The following is a 19,954-nucleotide window of genomic DNA, read 5'->3' as shown; positions in this document are numbered from 1 at the left end:
CTACTACAAAAGGAGATTTTGTTATACTTAGTACATACAATCCAGTATGAAAGCCTTTGAGGATATTTGCGACAAAGGAATTATGGCAGTTTTAAAGAATAAAAGTCACAGAAAATTTAATAATTTGTATTAGAAAGCCAATGTTTAAAAGGACTTATTGGGAATAGCAACATCAGAATTATAAAAGCTGATGAAGAGGGTGCTGTGGTTGTGGAGGGATGATTATATCAGAAATATGCAGCATTCTAAGGCATATAGGCACGTGGATTCTTGGTTGTGTGATAGTTTAGCAGAAGGAGTGATTTCTAAAAGCATGTCCACCAATTTCCACACCTTGAAACCCAAAATAGGAAAACTTTTTGGAGTTCCTAAAGTACACAAGAACCAGGTTAACCCACCTTATAGACCAAGTGTCAAAGCTATAAGTGGTGTCCAAGTTCATAGATAGGACATTACTTTGGTTGGTGCAAAGGGTTCCCTCCTTCATTAAAGACTCCTTTGACTTTCTAGAAAGAATTAAAGATGAGAGATTGGAAAGGAAGATTTATTGGTCACAGCTGATGCACAGTCTTTGTATACTTCCATTCCAGATGAGGTACTATTGGAGTGGACAGTGTTCATGTTAAGTACAAGTAACAAGTATGAAATAGGTGAAATCAAGTTTTTTAATGGAATGCATTGATCAAGGGTTAACAAAGAGTTTTTTTTTCCTTTAAGGGCTTGTTTTATTATCAAAGCAGAGGTGTGGTGATGGGTGCTTGCATAGCTCCCAGTTATTACAATTGAGTTGTGGCATAGAGGGAGATCCACATTTTCTCTAAATTAAATGGTCGTCATCATATATATTCCTATTTCCACTTCATAGATGATTTGTTTTTTATATGGATGGGAGAAAAAACTCATTTGGAATAATTTATAACAACGATGAATAACAGCACCAATTTTTCAAAAATTTCATGCAAATATAGTGAGACCAACATTTGAATTTTAGATTTGGAAGTTAAAAAAGGTAATGGTAACAAATTAACCTCAGTCATCAGTTACAAGAATGTGTCAAGCAATGCTGTTTTGCACTATTCCAGCATGTACCCCACTTACACGAAATGTAATATTATTAAGGGGCAGTTGGTGAGATTGAAGCGACTGACCACAGTCATTGAATATTTCAACACTTTTATCAAAATGTTAAATGGTAGGTTTACTAATAGGGGATATCCAAGTGAAATTATTAAAAAGGTAGTAGCTCAAGGTACCGGTCCAACTAATTCAAATGGGGCAATTGATAAAATTCACAGGGAGTGGTCAGTTTCCATGCCCCTGGTGTTTTCATTAGACAGTGATACCATAAAGGGAGTAGTTCAAAATAATTGGAGAATATTGGTAGCTAATGAAAAAATTAAGAAGGTAGTAGGTGAGAAACCTCATTTTATTAACAAAAGGCTTGCAATGTAAGGATATACTTAAAAAAAATCTAAAGATATTCATGAGTATAAAGAAGGTGGCACTCACAAATGTTTGCATTGTTGTATGTGTAGGTATATTTCAGACGGCCCTTATTTTATATACAGTAGAAGTGACAACATTTATTTTATATCACGTGTTTTTACATGTGGTTCTAGGTATGTGGTTTACTTAGCTAATTGCTCCTCTTGTGAAGCATTTTATATAGGAAAGACTAATTGGCAATGTCATTCATCTTGTAGATCTTAATAAGACGAAGAGGCTTGGGTGTTCATTTACGTAGTTTATTACATACAAACACATCAGGGTGGATGGCAGGAACATTAAACTTGAACAAACTGACTGACTACTACACACATGTATGCCATCACTCAAAATGGCACTCTTGCTTGCACATGCCCACTGACTGGAATGATTTTTAAAGGTATATCACACACTCTGATCTACATCCTCCCTCTTTACTGAGTTGTCTCACATTGACGATGACATTTGAATAGGCATTAAATTATACAGACAATAATAAACAAAACAACAGTCATGTCCAAGTTGCATGTATCTGGAACTAGGCCTAGAAATGCGACCTGATCTCGTAATCTAATAGTTAGGACTGGGATTAACAACAGCGACAATTACTGGAGAATGTTCTGCTTCTGGACTCTCAGTGATATTCTCTGGAACAGGGATTGCTGACGGAATATTCTCTGGAACAGGAACATTGGACAAGTCACTCTGAGAATTAGAGTCTTTATTACTGGCAAGATGCTGTAACACTGGCTCGATACTGGTAATAAATGCTTCTGATTATGCTTAAATTCCATTCCTTGTGATTCTGTAATATACGTTCTCAGCTCTTGACACAAACTTTTTACAAATCTGGTGCAATCAAAACATTTTTGTCATCTGCATCCTCACCATCTCCCCTTCTTTTAATGAATGGTTTGCTGGACTTACCATAGTAAGACTTCTGGTTCAAACACTTTTTCAACAGTTAGGCTTGTATTGCTTTGTTGTTTTTAGCACATGGAGCCAATAAATTGCTGCTGATTGGTACTGTGGTTCTGGTTTGTCTTAACATAAGTCTCTGGGCAGGTGAACCAAAATGATTATCACGAGGAATGCTTCTGAGATTTAGCAAGTTTAGAAAAACATTGGTATTGTCATGTTTGGATTTCTCTAACAGCTGCTTTGCTCTTTGAACTACACGTTCAGCCAAGCCGTTTGACTGCAGGTACTTAGGACTACTCGTAATATGAACAAAGTCCCACATTTCAGCAAATTGTTTGAACTGCTGACTTGTAAACTGTGAACCATTGTCAGAAATAACTGTACAAACTACCATGGAGAGAAAAATGTCTCCTCAACTTAATAATGACAGTACTGGACATTAGGTTAGGAAGTAGTTCAATTTCAAGCCAATATGAATAAGAGTCTACTAACACCAATAAATGTTGACCATGCCACTTGAAGATATCTATGGCCAATGTCGACCAAGGCAATTCAGGAATCTGGCATAACTGAAGTGGTTCTTATTCTTGATGTGGTTTTGTACTATTACGTACAGAACAAGATGAAAGTATTTTCTCAATATCTTTTAACATAGAAGAACAAAATACTAGTCCTCTCACCCATCTTTTGGTGGAATCAGGTTCTGAGTGGCCATGATGCAAGATCTCAATGTACTCTTGTAAGGATTTTGGAACAATCACTTTTGGACCTTTTATGATGATACCATTGGCTGACAAAATCTCATCTCTGTATGGAAAATAGTGCTGCACATCTACTGGCAAACAAGATTGTTTGGAAGGCCATCCTCGACTGACAAAGAGGTTGAGCTTCTGGAGAATTGGATCTAAAGCTGTGTGAGTTCTAAACTCATCAAGATGTGTGGAAGAAAAATTACTTCCATGATTTCAAAGTCAGACAGTTCATTCTCATGCTGTTATGTGGTTTTCCTGGGCAATCAAGATTAGGTATTAGCAAGATAAAGACGTTAGCCTTTTGTATAAACAAGACTGAAATTGTACTTTTGCAATTTGAGCATCATACATTGCAATCTTGCAGGAGCTGTGTACATTGGCTTTCTCAAAATAGTGACTAGAGGTTGATGGTCAATTTCTATCTGGATAGGTTGGCCATAAATATAATCATGGAACTTTGAACATGCAAACACAATTGCCAAGAGTTCTTTCTCAATCTGGGCATACTGCCTCTTGGTTTGGGTTAGAGTCTCAATGCATAGGCTACTGGTCTACCCTCTTAAAGAATGATTGCACCTAGACCAAACTTAGAAGCACCATAGGAAAGAGTAACTGGTTTGTAAACACCATAGGAGCATAGAGTGGGTGACTGGCTATTTTCTGTTTCAAGGCATCAAATACTCTTTGGTGTTGTTCTGACCATCACCAGGTTACATCTTTTCATATCAGTTCTCTGAGCAGTGCTGAAAGTTGGGTCAAATCTGTAATGAACTTGCCCAAATAGTTGACCATGCCAAGAAAACATTGTATGGCTTGGACATTGTCTGGAGCTGGCATCTCCAGAATAGCTGTTTGCTTGAAAGGATCTGGTTGTAAACCTGAACTGGTAAACAAATGACCGACATAAGTAAGTTCTCATGGACTGAATTTGCACTTCTAAAGATTTAGCTTAAGATTCACTTCATGTGCTCTTTCCAGAACTTTCTTGAGGTTTCTATCATGTTTGACTTCACCATTGCCTCCTACTAGAATATCATCTACTATGACAGCACATGGCTAGCCAGAAAAAAGTTGTTCCATTCCATGCTAAAAGACTTCACTGGTGGTAATTATCCCAAATGGCATTCTTAGAAATCTGTACCTATCAAATGGCAAACTGAATCTGGTTAGCAATAAAGATTTTCTATCGACCAAAATTTTCCAAAATGAACTCTTTGCATCTAAGACAGAAAAAACAGTGGCATTTGGCATGAGGTCAGCAACTTCCTTGATACTGCTCATAGGATGATGAGGTCTTTTCAGGGCTTTGTTCAAGTCTCTTGGATCTATACATATTCTGATATCATCTGAGCTTTTCTTATGAGCTAATACCATGGAGGATACCCATTCATTTGTTTTTTTTCTTTTGTCTAGCTCAGCTTTGACTCTGTTCTACATAGCTATTGGAACTTTCCATGCTGGTCTGATAACTGGGCTGACCTCTGGGTCTGACTTCATGGACTACACAACTGGGAGTTTGCCTAGTTTATCTGTGAAAACATCAGCATACTCAGAAAAAAATAGTTGGCGAAATTTGAGCTGTTATCATTCAGGCTTACATGGTGGACTTCTTTATTAAGTGAAATTAGTCCCATTCTCAAACTAACCCTGACCAATGACTGCACGTGTCTCTCAATTACATAAAACTGCAAGTTATAGCTGTTCCCAGCAGAGTAACATGAAAGCACTACTAAGCCTTCAGTTTGAATTTCTTCACCAACATAAACAACAAGCTTTGCACACTTTGTCAAATGAAGTTGTTCTGCAGCTTTTACTCCAGCAAATTTGCTGCTGACATAACATTGGACTTTGAACCAGAATCTACTTTAACCTCTACAGGACTCTCATTAATCACAGCACAAAAGATTTCATTATTTGCCCATAAATCTACTACAGTGACTGTTTCACCAAGCACACACACACCATCAACATAAAAAGTATGGTTGCAGCTTTCTTGTTGATCAACTTACCTCTTTGAATTATCTATTTTAATAAAATAATGAGCCTCATTTGATTTACAAGACCATTTGAAATTATTCCACTTTCTACACTTGTGGCAGTGCTGACCAAATGCTAAGCAATTTTCTTGTCTGGGCTAGGGATTCCACCACAATTATGACAGTTAATTATGAGGCTTGATACAAGTTGTGCTGAGTCACCCCTATGCTTTGCTGTGTGTACCCTAGGCCTTACTAAATTTGCTCTGGGTTTTGCTGAAGTGACCCCATCTTCAGGCCTGCATCTTTTATCCTCATGCTGCATACTATCTACATTAGCTTTGGAAGGCACTGGAATGTTTGCTTTCTCATTTGTAAGCATACTTGTGAAGTTTTCTGTAAACTTGTATATCTGACAAATCTCAATGGCCTTGTTCAATGTTAAATCCCTGTCTCAAAACAAAATCTTTCTCATTGAGTCATTATTAAAACCTCACACAAGCCTGTCTTTTATCATCTCATCTCTTAGATCATCAAATGTGCACACCTTAGCCTTATTTCTCAAGTCAGTTATATATGCTACAAAAGTTTCACCAGGCTTTTGATCTCTTGTGTAAAATAAGTGCCTTTCCATTGTAATCTTTGTTTGGGGGGTTACACATTTTTCTAAATTTATGTTTTAATCATTCAGGGTCTTCCCATGTTTCAGCCTGTACCACAATATGGCAGTCTCCCCCCTCATCTGCAAACACAGCAGGTGCATACACAAATTAATGCTCTCTTTCAATGGCTTCTAAATCAACTAAATTAACCAGAATAAATGCCTTTGTGCATTCGTCTTTGTCAGAAAAAGTAGCTTGTATGAAAATATCATGTTCCAACTCACTCTGCACTTTTCTGCAATATTGTTATCAAACACAAGTGGTGTTGGTTGTGAAATCCTTCTGCCATGCCCACAGATTATAGTAAAACACAATGCAATCTTGGACGCTGTAATTCTGTACAACATGTACACACACACCAGGTATTTGTAACAATATTCAAATGCACAATAAACTCTTTGTACTTTGCAAAATATTCTTTGAAATGAATGTACTTTGTGAAATAACTGTACTGTACTGTGATACTGCACACACTTGCCAACACTTTGCACACTTTGAATATTTCAAATAGCTTAGTTAAGGTGAAAAAGTAGTACACAGCAAATAAATATGGTTGTTTTTCACTTTTTTCTATATTTTATGCTATTCGGATATTGTTTCTAACAATTTTGTAATTATTTCAAATAGTTTTATCAATATGTTGCAGTTTCAGACATTTTGTTTAATTAGAAATTCATTTTGAGCATTCTGAATGCTTCATTTTATAATTGTTGCAAGAAAAAACACTTAGTGAGCTTTAGTACCTGAAATTTGTTTCTGATCTGTTTGCAAGTTGTTTGAGCAGTAGGGATGATCCACGTCTGTATGTTACTGCATTTCTAACTGGTTACCCCATGGTTGTGCCTTTTATCCCATTCTGACACCATGTCACTCAGATGTTCATTTAAGTAGTTTATTACATACAAACACATCAGGATGGATGGCAGGAACATTAAACTTAGACTAAATAAATGACGGACTACTACACACTTGTATGCTCTCACTCTGGCTGCTCACTCAAAATGGCACTCTTGTTTGCACATGCTCAGTACTTATATGTATGTGCCCACTGACTGGAATGCTTCTTAAAGGTATATCACACACTCTGATCTATAGGCAGCTCAGGAAAAGGATTTATGAAATCAACATGCAATCATGATGAAAAACACAGACAATGCATTAGCTAAACATGCTGTTCAAAGCAGGAGTTTTAAACAGTTTCATTTTTGTGTTGTTGATCAGGTTCCATCACATTTCATTAGTGACAAAGAGGGAGAGCTAGACTATAGGGAATTAAAATGACAAATCAAGCTCTATGCATACAGTGCACCAGGACTGAACAGAAATGTTAATTATAAAGTGGCGCTTGATAGAAAGCAGCATTATGAAAAATGTAAATAGTGTTTTGTTTAATTTTAGATTTAATTTCTAGGTATTGCTTTAAGAACTTAATTGATTAATTTTCTTGCTTTGTGATTTGATGGGTACCTTTCAGGGTAGTATTTACAGGTGTAAGCACTTTTAGTATTTATTCTGATGAAAGCCTTTTGAGGTTGAAAGCACTTAAACAATAATAATTTGGACTTTTATTTTCCTTTTGGTTTCTTTGATGGGGTTGTTTATTACCATTACACTACAGTCTGGTATAGCTAATACCTGCAGCCCAACAGCTTCCCCAAATCAACTGCTGCTGGAGAAGGAAGAGGCAAATGTAAGCTGTTCATTTGGTGTAACAGTCTGCCTGATTACAAGCAAAATGATGATCAAACAGGCTGACAATGTATTCATTGGCATGAGAACTTGTCAGAATTAAGGCTTGATGTGATTTGTTTCCAAGACAACCTTCTGATGTAAATTAATGCAAGAAAATGGATGGATAAATGTATAAACATTTGCAGTTTATTTCTGGATGATCTTCTAGAACTTATTGGGAGTGATGCAGCCCAGCATCTCAACAGCAAGAGCCTTCCATGTGTATTAGAAAGAATTATGATTAGGTATCCAGTCATAACCATTTGCTTCTGCTTCTTTCAGCTGTTCCAATTAGGGGTCGCCACAGTGGATCATCTGTTTCCATTTCTTCCTGTCCTCCGCATCTTGCTCTGTCACACTAGCCTCCTGCATGTCCTCTCTCCCCCCCATCCATAAATCTTATCTTAGGCCTTTCTCTTTTCCTCTTACTTAGCAACTCCATCCTTAGCATCCTTTTCCCAATATACGCAGCATCCTTCCTAAGCACATGTCCAAACCAACTCAATCTCGTCTCTCTGGCGTTGTCTCCAAACCGTCCAACCTGAGCTGACCCTCTATTATACAGATTCCTCATCCTGTCCATCCTCATCACACCCAATGCAAATCTTAACATCTTTAACTCTGCCACCTCCATCTCTGAATCCTGTCTTTTTGTCAATGCCACTGTCTCCAATCCATATAACATAGCTGGTCTCACTACCCTCTTGTAGACCTTCCCTTTCACTCTTACTGGTACTCGTCTGTCAAAAATCACTCCTGACACTCTTCTCCAAGCACTCCACCCTGCCTGTACTCTATTCTCCCTCTTATTCACACACATATATTCTGCCTTAGTCCTGCTGACCTTCATTCCTCTCCTCTCTACAGCATATCTTCACCTCTCCAGGGTCTCCTCAACCTGTTCCCTACTCTCACAACAGATCACAATGTCATCTGCAAACATCATAGTCCACAGGGACTCCTGTCTGATCTTGTCTGTCAACCTGTCCATCACCATTGCAAATAAGAAAGGGCTCAGTGCTGATCCTTGATGCAACCCCATCTCCACCTTGAATGCATTTGTCACCCCTACCACAGACCTCACCATCATCACACTACCCTCGTACATATCCTGTACCAGTCTTTCATACTTCTCTGCCACTCCCAACGTCCTCATACAATGCCGCAACTCCTCTCTCACCACCCTGTAATATGCTTTCTCTAAGTCCACAAAGACACAATGTAACTCCTTCTGACCTTCTTTATACTTCTCCATCAACACCCTCAGAGCAAACGTTCCATCTGTAGTGCTCTTTCCCGGCATGAAACCATACTGCTGATCACCAATCATCACCTCCCTTCTTAACCTAGCTTTCACTACTCTTTCCTATAACTTCATGCTGTGACTAATAAATTTTATCCCTCTGTAATTATTACAGCTCTGCTCATCACCCTTATTCTTAAAAATCAGAACCAAAGCACTTCTCCACTCCTCAGTCATCCTCTCACTTTCCAAGATTTCATTAAACAATCTGGTAAAACTCCACTGCCATCTCTCCTAAACAACTCCATGCTTTCACAGGTACCTCATCTGGACCAACAGCCTTTCCATTCTTCATCCTCTTCATAGCTGTCCTTACTTCCTCCTTGCTAATCTGTTGCACTTCCTGATTCACTATCCCCACATCATCCAACCTTCTTTCTCTCTCAAGTGTAGTCAAGATGTGAAAATACAAAAACAACATGAAATGAATTATAGAACTGAAATCCAGCCACAGGCAGTGGGCCACTGACACTTTTATTACAATAAAAAAAGAAACAATACAATGATGATACTGTTTCTTTTTTCTTGTAATAAAAGTGTCAGCGGCCCACTGCCTCTGGCTGGATTTTGGTTCTATAACAAATTTTTGTCTTCTTTCTCTCTCATTCTCTTCATTCATCAGCCCCTCAAAGTACTCTTTCCATCTGCTCAACACACTCTCTTCAGTTGTATGTATGTTTCCCTCATTATCCTTTATCACCTTACCTGCTGCACATCTTTCCCAGCTTGGTCCGTCTGTCTAGCCAACTGATATAGGTCATTTTCTCCTTCTTTAGTGTCCTAACCATTTGCTAATATTTGTTAAAGTGTCCTCTCCTCACTTTCAAGGTGAATTTCTTACACTTATTTCTTGAACCCGTCAACAACTTGGTTGTTATTTATGACCTAGGCATAATCATTTATATTAAATGCCTAAATACTGTTTATGTTCTCAGGTTTATCTTCAGATAGAAAAAAAAGTGAACAGATATGCTCTAAGGTAAGACGCACTCTTCCTACAAAATGCAAATATTATTTTTCATTTGGTCCATAAACTAAAATTGGAACAATATAGAGAAGATTAGCATGACCCATGTGAAAGGATAACACACAAATTCATGAATTTATTTTTATAGCACTCACAACACAACCCTCCGGGACATTGTCAGTCAGTACTAAATGCAGTCATGGCTATTAACTAACATTTCTATGGTATTACATTGGGATGAAATGGCTAGGCTTGAAATAACCTCTGGGTTGATAGCCTAGAAATCTTCTATGGTCCTATGATAACTTAACAAGCTGCATTCAGTCTGCTATCATTGTTATGGTAGACCATGTGGTAGTTCAGTTTGGTATTAGAGTACAGTTTTTGTAATCCACAAAGTCATAAAATCACGAAGGAGTAACACAAGTAGTAGATCAAGCGCTTTCGCCCGGGCTCTCCCGGGCTTTATCAAGATACTTTATCAAGATAATTTATCAAGATACTTTAACTAAGCTAGAAATTTGCTTATATACACAGTATTTAATTGATTGATTTTATGATTGTCTCATTAAAACCTTTCAAAGTGTTTCTGTGCTTAAAGCTATATTCTCTTCGTAAAATTCCATGTAACTGATATCTGTAAGATGTTTTTATATTTCTATGTCATTTTTCTATTCTTGAGGCTAGTTTTTAAAAACATGTTTGAATAAGTACTCTTTCTATAAATACTGGATTCAAATGTATTTGTTTCGTTATTTTTCATCAAATTGGGCCAAGTACATTGTCCATTACAAAAGATTCCTGGATGACGTATGCATTTTATGGAAAGGTACTTATGATGATTTTACAGGTTTTATAAATTATATTAATACATCCACTAAGTTTTTAAAATTTACTTATGAAGTCAACCCTAATCAGTTACATTATTTAGATATTAATTTAATGAAAAATAACGAAACAAATACATTTGAATCCAGTATTTATAAAAATAGTACTTATTCAAACATGTTTTTACACTTTGAAAGTAGTCACCCCTTCTTCCAAAAAAAGAGCATTGTAAATGGCCAACTAATTAGAGCCTCAAGAATTTGTAATACAGATAAATTATTTCAAGTTGAAATAGAATATTTAAAAACACTCTTTTCAGAGAAAAATTACCCTTTAAATTTGATTAATACATTAATCAAAGAAATTTTGATGAAAAGAAAAGAAAAATATGCTCCACTTCTAGGCAAAGAATCAATGAATAATACAAATAATAACAAGACTGTAAACAATGAAGAACACAAAAATCAAGCATTTGTATACACCTTCAACAATGACAGTAAATAAATTGAGGCCATCATTATTAAATATTGGCCGGTGTTATCGAACAACTTAGAGATTAATAAAATGATTCCAAAATTGCCAAATTTTATTAGGAAAAGAAATAACAACCTTAAAAATCTCTTTGAAGGTGAAACAATTAATAATACAAACAATACAAAACTAATGAGAGGTACCTACAGATGTGAAGCTTGCAAGCAATGTGCTTTATGCTTAATGACACAGGACTATATTTAAAATCTAGAAACATGGGACTATATGCCCTAGGGCATTACAATTGTAATACAAAGGGCATAGTATACTTAGGAATATGTCAACATTGCTTGTCCTTCTATGTAGGAAAAACAGAACGAACCTTAAAAAGAAGAGTATACGAACACATATGAAATAAAAACAAGGAAAGAAACAAATGCATTTTATAAGCACTCTTTAACATGCAAATAAATGAATTTAAAATTCTTAGTTCTGGAACAAGTGAAAAATGACATCAGAGGGGGGGACTGGGAAACATCCCTGGAGTATAGAGAACTAGTATGGCAAATCAAATTAAATGCTACAAGAATACCAGGGTTAAATGAACATGTTAGTATAAGCAGTGTTTTAAAACAAAGAAGGGCCAAATTATAATAAATAAAAATGTATTTTATGTACACACATATATTAGGGGTAATAGTTTTATATACATTTTAAAAGAATTTTAAAAGATTTTAAACATATATTTAACATAAAATTCAGCATTTGATTATTTATTCACTAAATAGTTATTTATTTATTTATTTATTTATAATAACAAATAAGAATTACATACATTTTAATTAAATGATCAAATTAATTCATATTTAATTTAGGATGTACAAACTGCATATATTTAACCAAAATAAGAAAGTATTTATTTATTTATTTACTACTATAGAAACCATACTAGTTCAACAATAATAAAATAGTACTATTCTAGTAACAATAAAATATAAAAAAACCTGAGTACAAATCCATGAAATGCCAATGTTATAATAATTAATTCAGGAAAACCAGATTCTAAAAGGTGACTAATACTATTAATTTTTATAAGAAAGGATTTTTATTTAAATGAAGTATGCACAGTACTGAAAAGAAATTTGTTTTACTGAAAATCCGCTTTTTTGAAAAAATCCGTTTACACGGACAGCTCATTTCAAGAAGAAAAATAATACAACACTACCTAAATTATTAAATTATTTAATTCAAATGAAAGAAATGCTATACAAACAACTCAACATACAACAAATACTTTGAACACACAAAATATCTTATAACAGGTGCTATGACATAGAAATATAAAAACATCTTACAGATATCAGTTACATGGAATTTTACGAAGAGAATATAGCTTTAAGCACAGAAACACTTTAAAAGGTTTTAATGAGACAATCATAAAATCAATCAATTAAATACTGTGTATATAAGCAAATTGCTAGCTTAGTTAAAGTATCTTGATAAAGCCCGGGAGAGCCCGGGCGAAAGCGCTTGATCTACTACTTGTGTTACTCCTTCGTGATTTTATGACTTTGTGGATTACAAAAACTGTACTATTTGTTTTTACTTGACTCTATGAAAATAAAGCTGTGTTAATAGAAGACACATTGGTTTCAGCCTGTTTTCCTGCTGTGGTTTTCACTACTAACCAAGAGGTTGTCCTGCAGTTGTTTTTTGCTTACCAGTTTTTTGTGCTACATGGCGGAAGACGCAGGAACCGCAGATTTCAACAATACGCCTATTATTTTGGCTGACGACAATAACTTGGATGACGACGCACCAGTAACGCGGGGAGAATTTAGGCAAGTGATCTGCCTACTCTCGCAGCTAAGCGGATTACTAACGAAAGAAAGTACCACTAGTTCCAAGGTACCACCACCAAACCAACAAGAACTTCTTAACGAAAAAGAACCAACGGTTAAAAGGAAAAGACTTTCTACAGAAGTATTTGAAGACGAGCGCTTACACAACCAAAGCGCCCAAAAGTCACGTAATAAGGGTCCGTATTTAAATCCAGGACAGCAAACAAGGGATTTTAATTTAAAAAAATGGACCAGCAAACACTTTATGTTTGCCCAAGGTACTGTGCAACAAAATAATAATGCTCATAATTGTAATATTGAACATTTGGTAATTGAATTAAACAACAAACTTTATGCATATAGAATGGCCCAAATGGAAATTGAATATTTAACTGAATGTGTAAGGGTTGAACGTATTCCAAAAGGTCTACGTTTCAACAGAATGCCAAACAATGCACAACCAGGTAGTAAACTATTCAATGAAATTACTGCTTTGTTTAACAAAACAGGAATAGAAATGCTGAAATTGATGATTAATGACTATGAAGGGAAAGCTGCATTTTTGTTAAATGAAATTGATAAATTGAATGAAACTATAGTAAATAATCTGAATTTTAGTGGAGTAAAACGTGACTACGAGAATGCATTTAAAGAAGTAGATGATCATTGCAATAGAGTAGTCATGAGGAAAATCAAGAAACTCGAAAGAGATTTAGAGGAATATAAGAATGGTACAGCCTATTGTTTTAGTAAAAAAAGTAGAAATCTATCAATGAAACCTAATTACCAAGAGGGAACAAGCAACAATGAAGGCAATATAAATGAAACTAATGACTGGGTAGAGGTCCCTAGAAGAAGTGAAAGGCTTGCACAAAAAAGTAACTATGGTAATAAGCAGGTTTTTCAACAAGCACCAGGAAGACAAATGAATCGAGAAACAAATCAGTCAGCACAAATGTGGAACAGATTCAGGAGATAATTTTAAATAAGCCTGGTGTTATAGAAACAATAGAAATCGGACAGCCAGAAGAACCTACCCATACATGCACAATTGCCAAACAAGACAATTTTTCTATATACAATTTTACAGAAGTAGAAATCAATGAGACATTTTTTGAATTATTTAAGAAGGGATTACCCTTTGTACCTGATACCTCTATCAACATTACTAACATCATTATTGATTTAAAACTATTTATGAGACAACTAAACTTAAACATCCACTTTGGTAACACACACAACATACAACAAGGATTTCATAGAAAAAGTACATTTAACCCTCCACTGCACCCTTCATTGAAAATATATGAAGAATTAGTGGAGAATGAATTCAGAAAGCTCAACAAACAAAGCAAACACAAAGAACCCAACAATTTTCCAGAAGAATATAACAAATTGCTAACATTCTTGAAAAATGAAAAAATAAGGGTTATGAAAACAGACAAAGGGGGTGGGGTGGTACTTATGTACCAACAAGTATATGAAACTTACATCTACAATCTGTTACATGATACAGAACAATATACACAAATATCAATTAATGAGAGGAATATAGCTTATAGTAAAATCAAATACAACTTAGAAGACCACCTTTTACAAGGGGCAATAAATGAACAGCTTTTTAACTACCTCTTAGTACAAAAACCACTGACCCCCATCATTTTTGGAATACCTAAAGTCCACAAAGGCTTACAACCTTTAAAATTTAGGCCGATAGTAGCGGGAGCAAAGGGCATTACTGAATCACTAGGCAAATATATTGACAGTATGACTAAAAAATGTGTAATATCAATAGAATGCCTATGTAAAGATTCATGGGAATTTTTAAAAGGAATAAAAGAAGAATTTTTTACAGAGACACAGTTTATGATTACGATTGACATTATAGATTTATTTCCCAGTATCCCACACAAAATAGGACTTGAATGGTTTAATGACATGTTAGTAAAACTTACAACCTTTAGTGGCAACACCATTAATTTATTAGTAGAATTTATGGGAATTATTTTAAATAATAATTTTATAATTTTTAATGGAGAATTATTTAAACAAAACAAGGGAGTTGCCATGGGTACACCGTGTGCTTCGGCATACGCAAATCTGGTATTACACCATTGGGAACTGAAACACATTTTTTCATTAAATTGGGCCAAGTACATTGTCCATTACAAAAGATTCCTGGATGACATATGCATTTTATGGAAAGGTACTTATGATGATTTTACAGGTTTTATAAATTATATTAATACATCCACTAAGTTTTTAAAATTTACTTATGAAGTCAACCCTAATCAGTTACATTATTTAGATATTAATTTAATGAAAAATAACGAAACAAATACATTTGAATCCAGTATTTATAGAAAGAGTACTTATTCAAACATGTTTTTACACTTTGAAAGTAGTCACCCCTTCTTCCAAAAAAAGAGCATTGTAAAAGGCCAACTAATTAGAGCCTCAAGAATTTGTAATACAGATAAATTATTTCAAGTTGAAATAGAATATTTAAAAACACTCTTTTCAGAGAAAAATTACCCTTTAAATTTGATTAATACATTAATCAAAGAAATTTTGATGAAAAGAAAAGAAAAATATGCTCCACTTCTAGGCAAAGAATCAATGAATAATACAAATAATAACAAGACTGTAAACAATGAAGAACACAAAAATCAAGCATTTGTATACACCTTCAACAATGACAGTAAAGAAATTGAGGCCATCATTATTAAATATTGGCCGGTGTTATCGAACAACTTAGAGATTAATAAAACGATTCCAAAATTGCCAAATTTTATTAGGAAAAGAAATAACAACCTTAAAAATCTCTTTGAAGGTGAAACAATTAATAATACAAACAATACAAAACTAATGAGAGGTACCTACAAATGTGAAGCTTGCAAGCAATGTGCTTTTATGCTTAATGACACAGGACTATATTTAAAATCTAGAAACATGGGACTATATGCCCTAGGGCATTACAATTGTAATACAAAGGGCATAGTATACTTAGGAATATGTCAACATTGCTTGTCCTTCTATGTAGGAAAAACAGAACGAACCTTAAAAAGAAGAGTATACGAACACTTATATGAAATAAAAACAAGGAAAGAAACAAATGCATTTTATAAGCACTCTTTAACATGCAAAGAAATGAATTTAAAATTCTTAGTTCTGGAACAAGTGAAAAATGACATCAGAGGGGGGGACTGGGAAACATCCCTGGAGTATAGAGAACTAGTATGGCAAATCAAATTAAATGCTACAAGAATACCAGGGTTAAATGAACATGTTAGTATAAGCAGTGTTTTAAAACAAAGAAGGGCCAAATTATAATAAATAAAAATGTATTTTATGTACACACATATATTAGGGGTAATAGTTTTATATACATTTTAAAAGAATTTTAAAAGATTTTAAACATATATTTAACATAAAATTCAGCATTTGATTATTTATTCACTAGATAGTTATTTATTTATTTATTTATTTATTTATAATAACAAATAAGAATTACATAAATTTTAATTAAATGATCAAATTAATTCATATTTAATTTAGGATGTACAAACTGCATATATTTAATCGAAATAAGAAAGTATTTATTTATTTATTTACTACTATAGAAACCATACTAGTTCAACAATAATATAATAGTACTATTCTAGTAACAATAAAATATAAAAAACCCGAGTACAAATCCATGAAATGCCAATGTTATAATAATTAATTCAGGAAAACCAGATTCTAAAAGGTGACCAATACTATTAATTTTTATAAGAAAGGATTTTTATTTAAATGAAGTATGCACAGTACTGAAAAGAAATTCGTTTTACTGAAAATCTGCTTTTTTGAAAAAATCCGTTTACACGGACAGCTCATTTCAAGAAGAAAAATAATACAACACTACCTAAATTATTAAATTATTTAATTCAAATGAAAGAAATGCTATACAAACAACTCAACATACAACAAATGCTTCGAACACACAAAGTATCTTATAACAGGTGCTATGACATAGAAATATAAAAACATCTTACAGATATCAGTTACATGGAATTTTACGAAGAGAATATAGCTTTAAACACAGAAACACTTTAAAAGGTTTTAATGAGACAATCATAAAATCAATCAATTAAATACTGTGTATATAAGCAAATTGCTAGCTTAGTTAAAGTATCTTGATAAAGCCCGGGAGAGCCCGGGCGAAAGCGCTTGATCTACTACTTGTGTTACTCCTTCATGATTTTATGACTTTGTGGATTACAAAAACTGTACTATTTGTTTTTACTTGACTCTATGAAAATAAAGCTGTGTTAATAGAAGACACGTTGGTTCCAGCCTGTTTTCCTGCTGTGGTTTTCGCTACTAACCAAGAGGTTGTCCTGCAGTTGTTTTTTGCTTATCAGTTTGGTATTACCCAACCTTAGGATCTATCCTAGCATTGTGATCATCTCTAAGCTTGTATTGATATCATTTACCCTCCTGCCCCATGTCACTCAGAAATCCCTAGTAATGTAAAAAAGAACATGGAGAACCTTACCTTGAAATAAAACAGAAACTAGCATAACCTAGCTTTCATGTTCCTTATGGCAATTACCTCTGTTTCTCAATGTTTTATAACTACAGTTAGTATACCCACTTATTTTGAAGGACTTTATTCAGATAATGTCTGATGCATCCCCAAAACATGGTCAGTTTAAGCAACTAAGTCAATAAATGTACTAAATTAATGAAATGATCTCACATCATTAGAAATTTCAGAAGGAAAATAATTGCTCCTTATAAAGCATGCCAGTGGGAACTTCAATTAGATTTGTTGCTGTCACAGTATGATACTGAGCAATTCCTTGTCACAAAACTGATAAGTATCAGAGTCAGGTATAGATTTCAGTTTGATATTTCTAGTGAAAAATAAATGAAACAGTATGCATTCAGGAGCAATCTCAATTTTTCTTACCTTTGATATGAAAAATGGCTTGTTTATACCAGTTTTTATCTAATTTAACACACCAGTAATGGTAGTTTTGGAGTCAGACTATGTTACTTTTAAATCTGCTGCTAGCAGTACTGCAACACTTCTGCAGTGGCCCAGTAAACAAAGAGCCTCAAGTCCTCACAACTGGCAAGAGCTAGGGGACATACATACTGGGAGGATGACAAGTATCCACACAGTAAAGTACAATTTCCCTTAAGAGCACACGCAGATCACAGTCAGTCTGGGGCTGGTTTCTCCCTCTCTCTCCAGATTCCCAATAAGACTCATCACTGGCACAGCTATAGAGTTGAGATCTCAGCTGAATGGCCAAGGTAAGATTTCCAGCACCCTCTCTGTCCAACCAGTGCTTTGTGTCCCTGCCCAAGAAGCTGACACACACACACACTTTGAGATTGCATTGATATACAAACACACACACACACACACACACACACACACACACACACACACACACACACACACACACACACACACACACACTTACCTAGGAAAGGCTGGCACAGGTTTAATAGTTATGCCCCCTTTTGCCCATACTATAAAGCAGTTCCAGTTTCCACCAGCCCCGGCCACTTTTATCTGCTACTATAAGGCCTTTACAAAAGGTGCCCAGTCCTACAGTGTAATGTTACTATTAATACAAATGGTAGTTTGACCAATCAAAGCTATTGGATTGGCCTGTACAGTGTCACCAAATACATATGCAAGTACTCTAAGAGCTTAAATATATCTCACAAATATCAGCCACAATGACAGGTTTAAATATATTTAGTAATAAATAATAAAAGAACAAGAAAATACTCAGTAAATCCAACACAGTTACTTCAGAGTTCAGAAATCACAGGAAATATTTTAAAAGAACATTCAGAACAGTCTCAAATAAATATAGAAAACATCTAAACTAATCTTTACTATATTCCTATCTATATCTAAAAGAGGTACTATGCCTTAAATCTTACTTACAGCAAGGCAAGTGCAGATGGTGATGATGACTGGATGTTCTTGCTAGGTCCAAAAAAATATATAAAATGCACAGTCTCTCCTTGAGAGAGTTCTTAAATTAATATCACATTTTACTGCTGGTTTAGCTTAGATGACATCACTTTTTTTTCCCGATTTCAGTTCACAGGCTAAAACAGAAACTAACAGAATTTAACATCTATGTGTTAAAAATGCATATCTCTCAGATGTTTGCAGATCTTGGAAGTCATAAAACAATAAAATGCTTTTACATGTGAAATCTAGTAATTATTTCTCTTTCAAGACAATACAAAAACATCTAGCTCTAGACATTGTGTCTACTACTGAACAGAAACTGAGAGACAACATATTTTGTTTATGGCTCAGCTATAAAGTAACTTAACCTCAACTATTCCTAAGTTTTGTAGGTTAATCTTCTATGTTCTAGAAGAGTACACTGTGGATACATCTTAGCTCAGTACATAACATACAGTTCTGTATAAATCATATCAATATTCACAAATGACATAGAGTTTACAATATTCCAGACAGCTGGTCTGACAATATTTCCCTATATTACAGGTACATTCAGCCATTTAGCAAGAACCCATGGTCACTCTTCCACAAGCAATAACCAAGTGGAATCCAACCAGCTCCCCAGAGACAAGTTGGCTGAGCAGTAAATGAAAGAGTATGTTGAATGCTATAGTGCTGGCATAAGTATGTACATTCATTCATTTAATTTGCCAACTGGGGGGTCTCACTGGGCTAAATGATCTTTTACAGGTATACCTTGTATAAGAACTACACAGCATAAGACAACAACATATAGCATAACTGAACAGCACTGCTGTTCAGAACCTAGCACAATGTTTTAAACACCACAATTACAGTGCGTAATGGAACAATTTATCAGTGCAAACAATAATGTAACTTTATATTATAACCCAAAATGGAATAATGTATGCTAAAATCTCTAGCACAAGTGTGATATAGTACCTATGCAAGTTTTAATAATAACAATAAGATATTCCAAGCATAGTAGTCTCTATACAATGAGAAAT

At 34.6% G+C, this 19,954-nt stretch overlaps 1 protein-coding gene and 1 pseudogene across 2 annotated transcripts in view; one reads left to right on the top strand and one right to left on the bottom strand.

The window, feature by feature from the left end:
* VWA5B2 (von Willebrand factor A domain containing 5B2) overlaps positions 1–19,954 on the bottom strand; it is a 1,682,718-nt gene that overhangs the window by 114,659 nt on the left and 1,548,105 nt on the right. The gene's annotated exons all lie outside the window — the stretch shown is intronic.
* On the top strand, positions 9,855–9,941 carry LOC122801445 (annotated as a pseudogene).

Source organism: Protopterus annectens, chromosome 4.part1 (assembly GCF_019279795.1).
Source record: "Protopterus annectens isolate FY-2018-M chromosome 4.part1, PAN1.0, whole genome shotgun sequence".
NCBI classification, from domain to species: domain Eukaryota; kingdom Metazoa; phylum Chordata; order Ceratodontiformes; family Protopteridae; genus Protopterus; species Protopterus annectens.
Note: the sequence above shows the minus strand (reverse complement) of the source record. Positions and strands in the feature narration are given on the sequence as shown.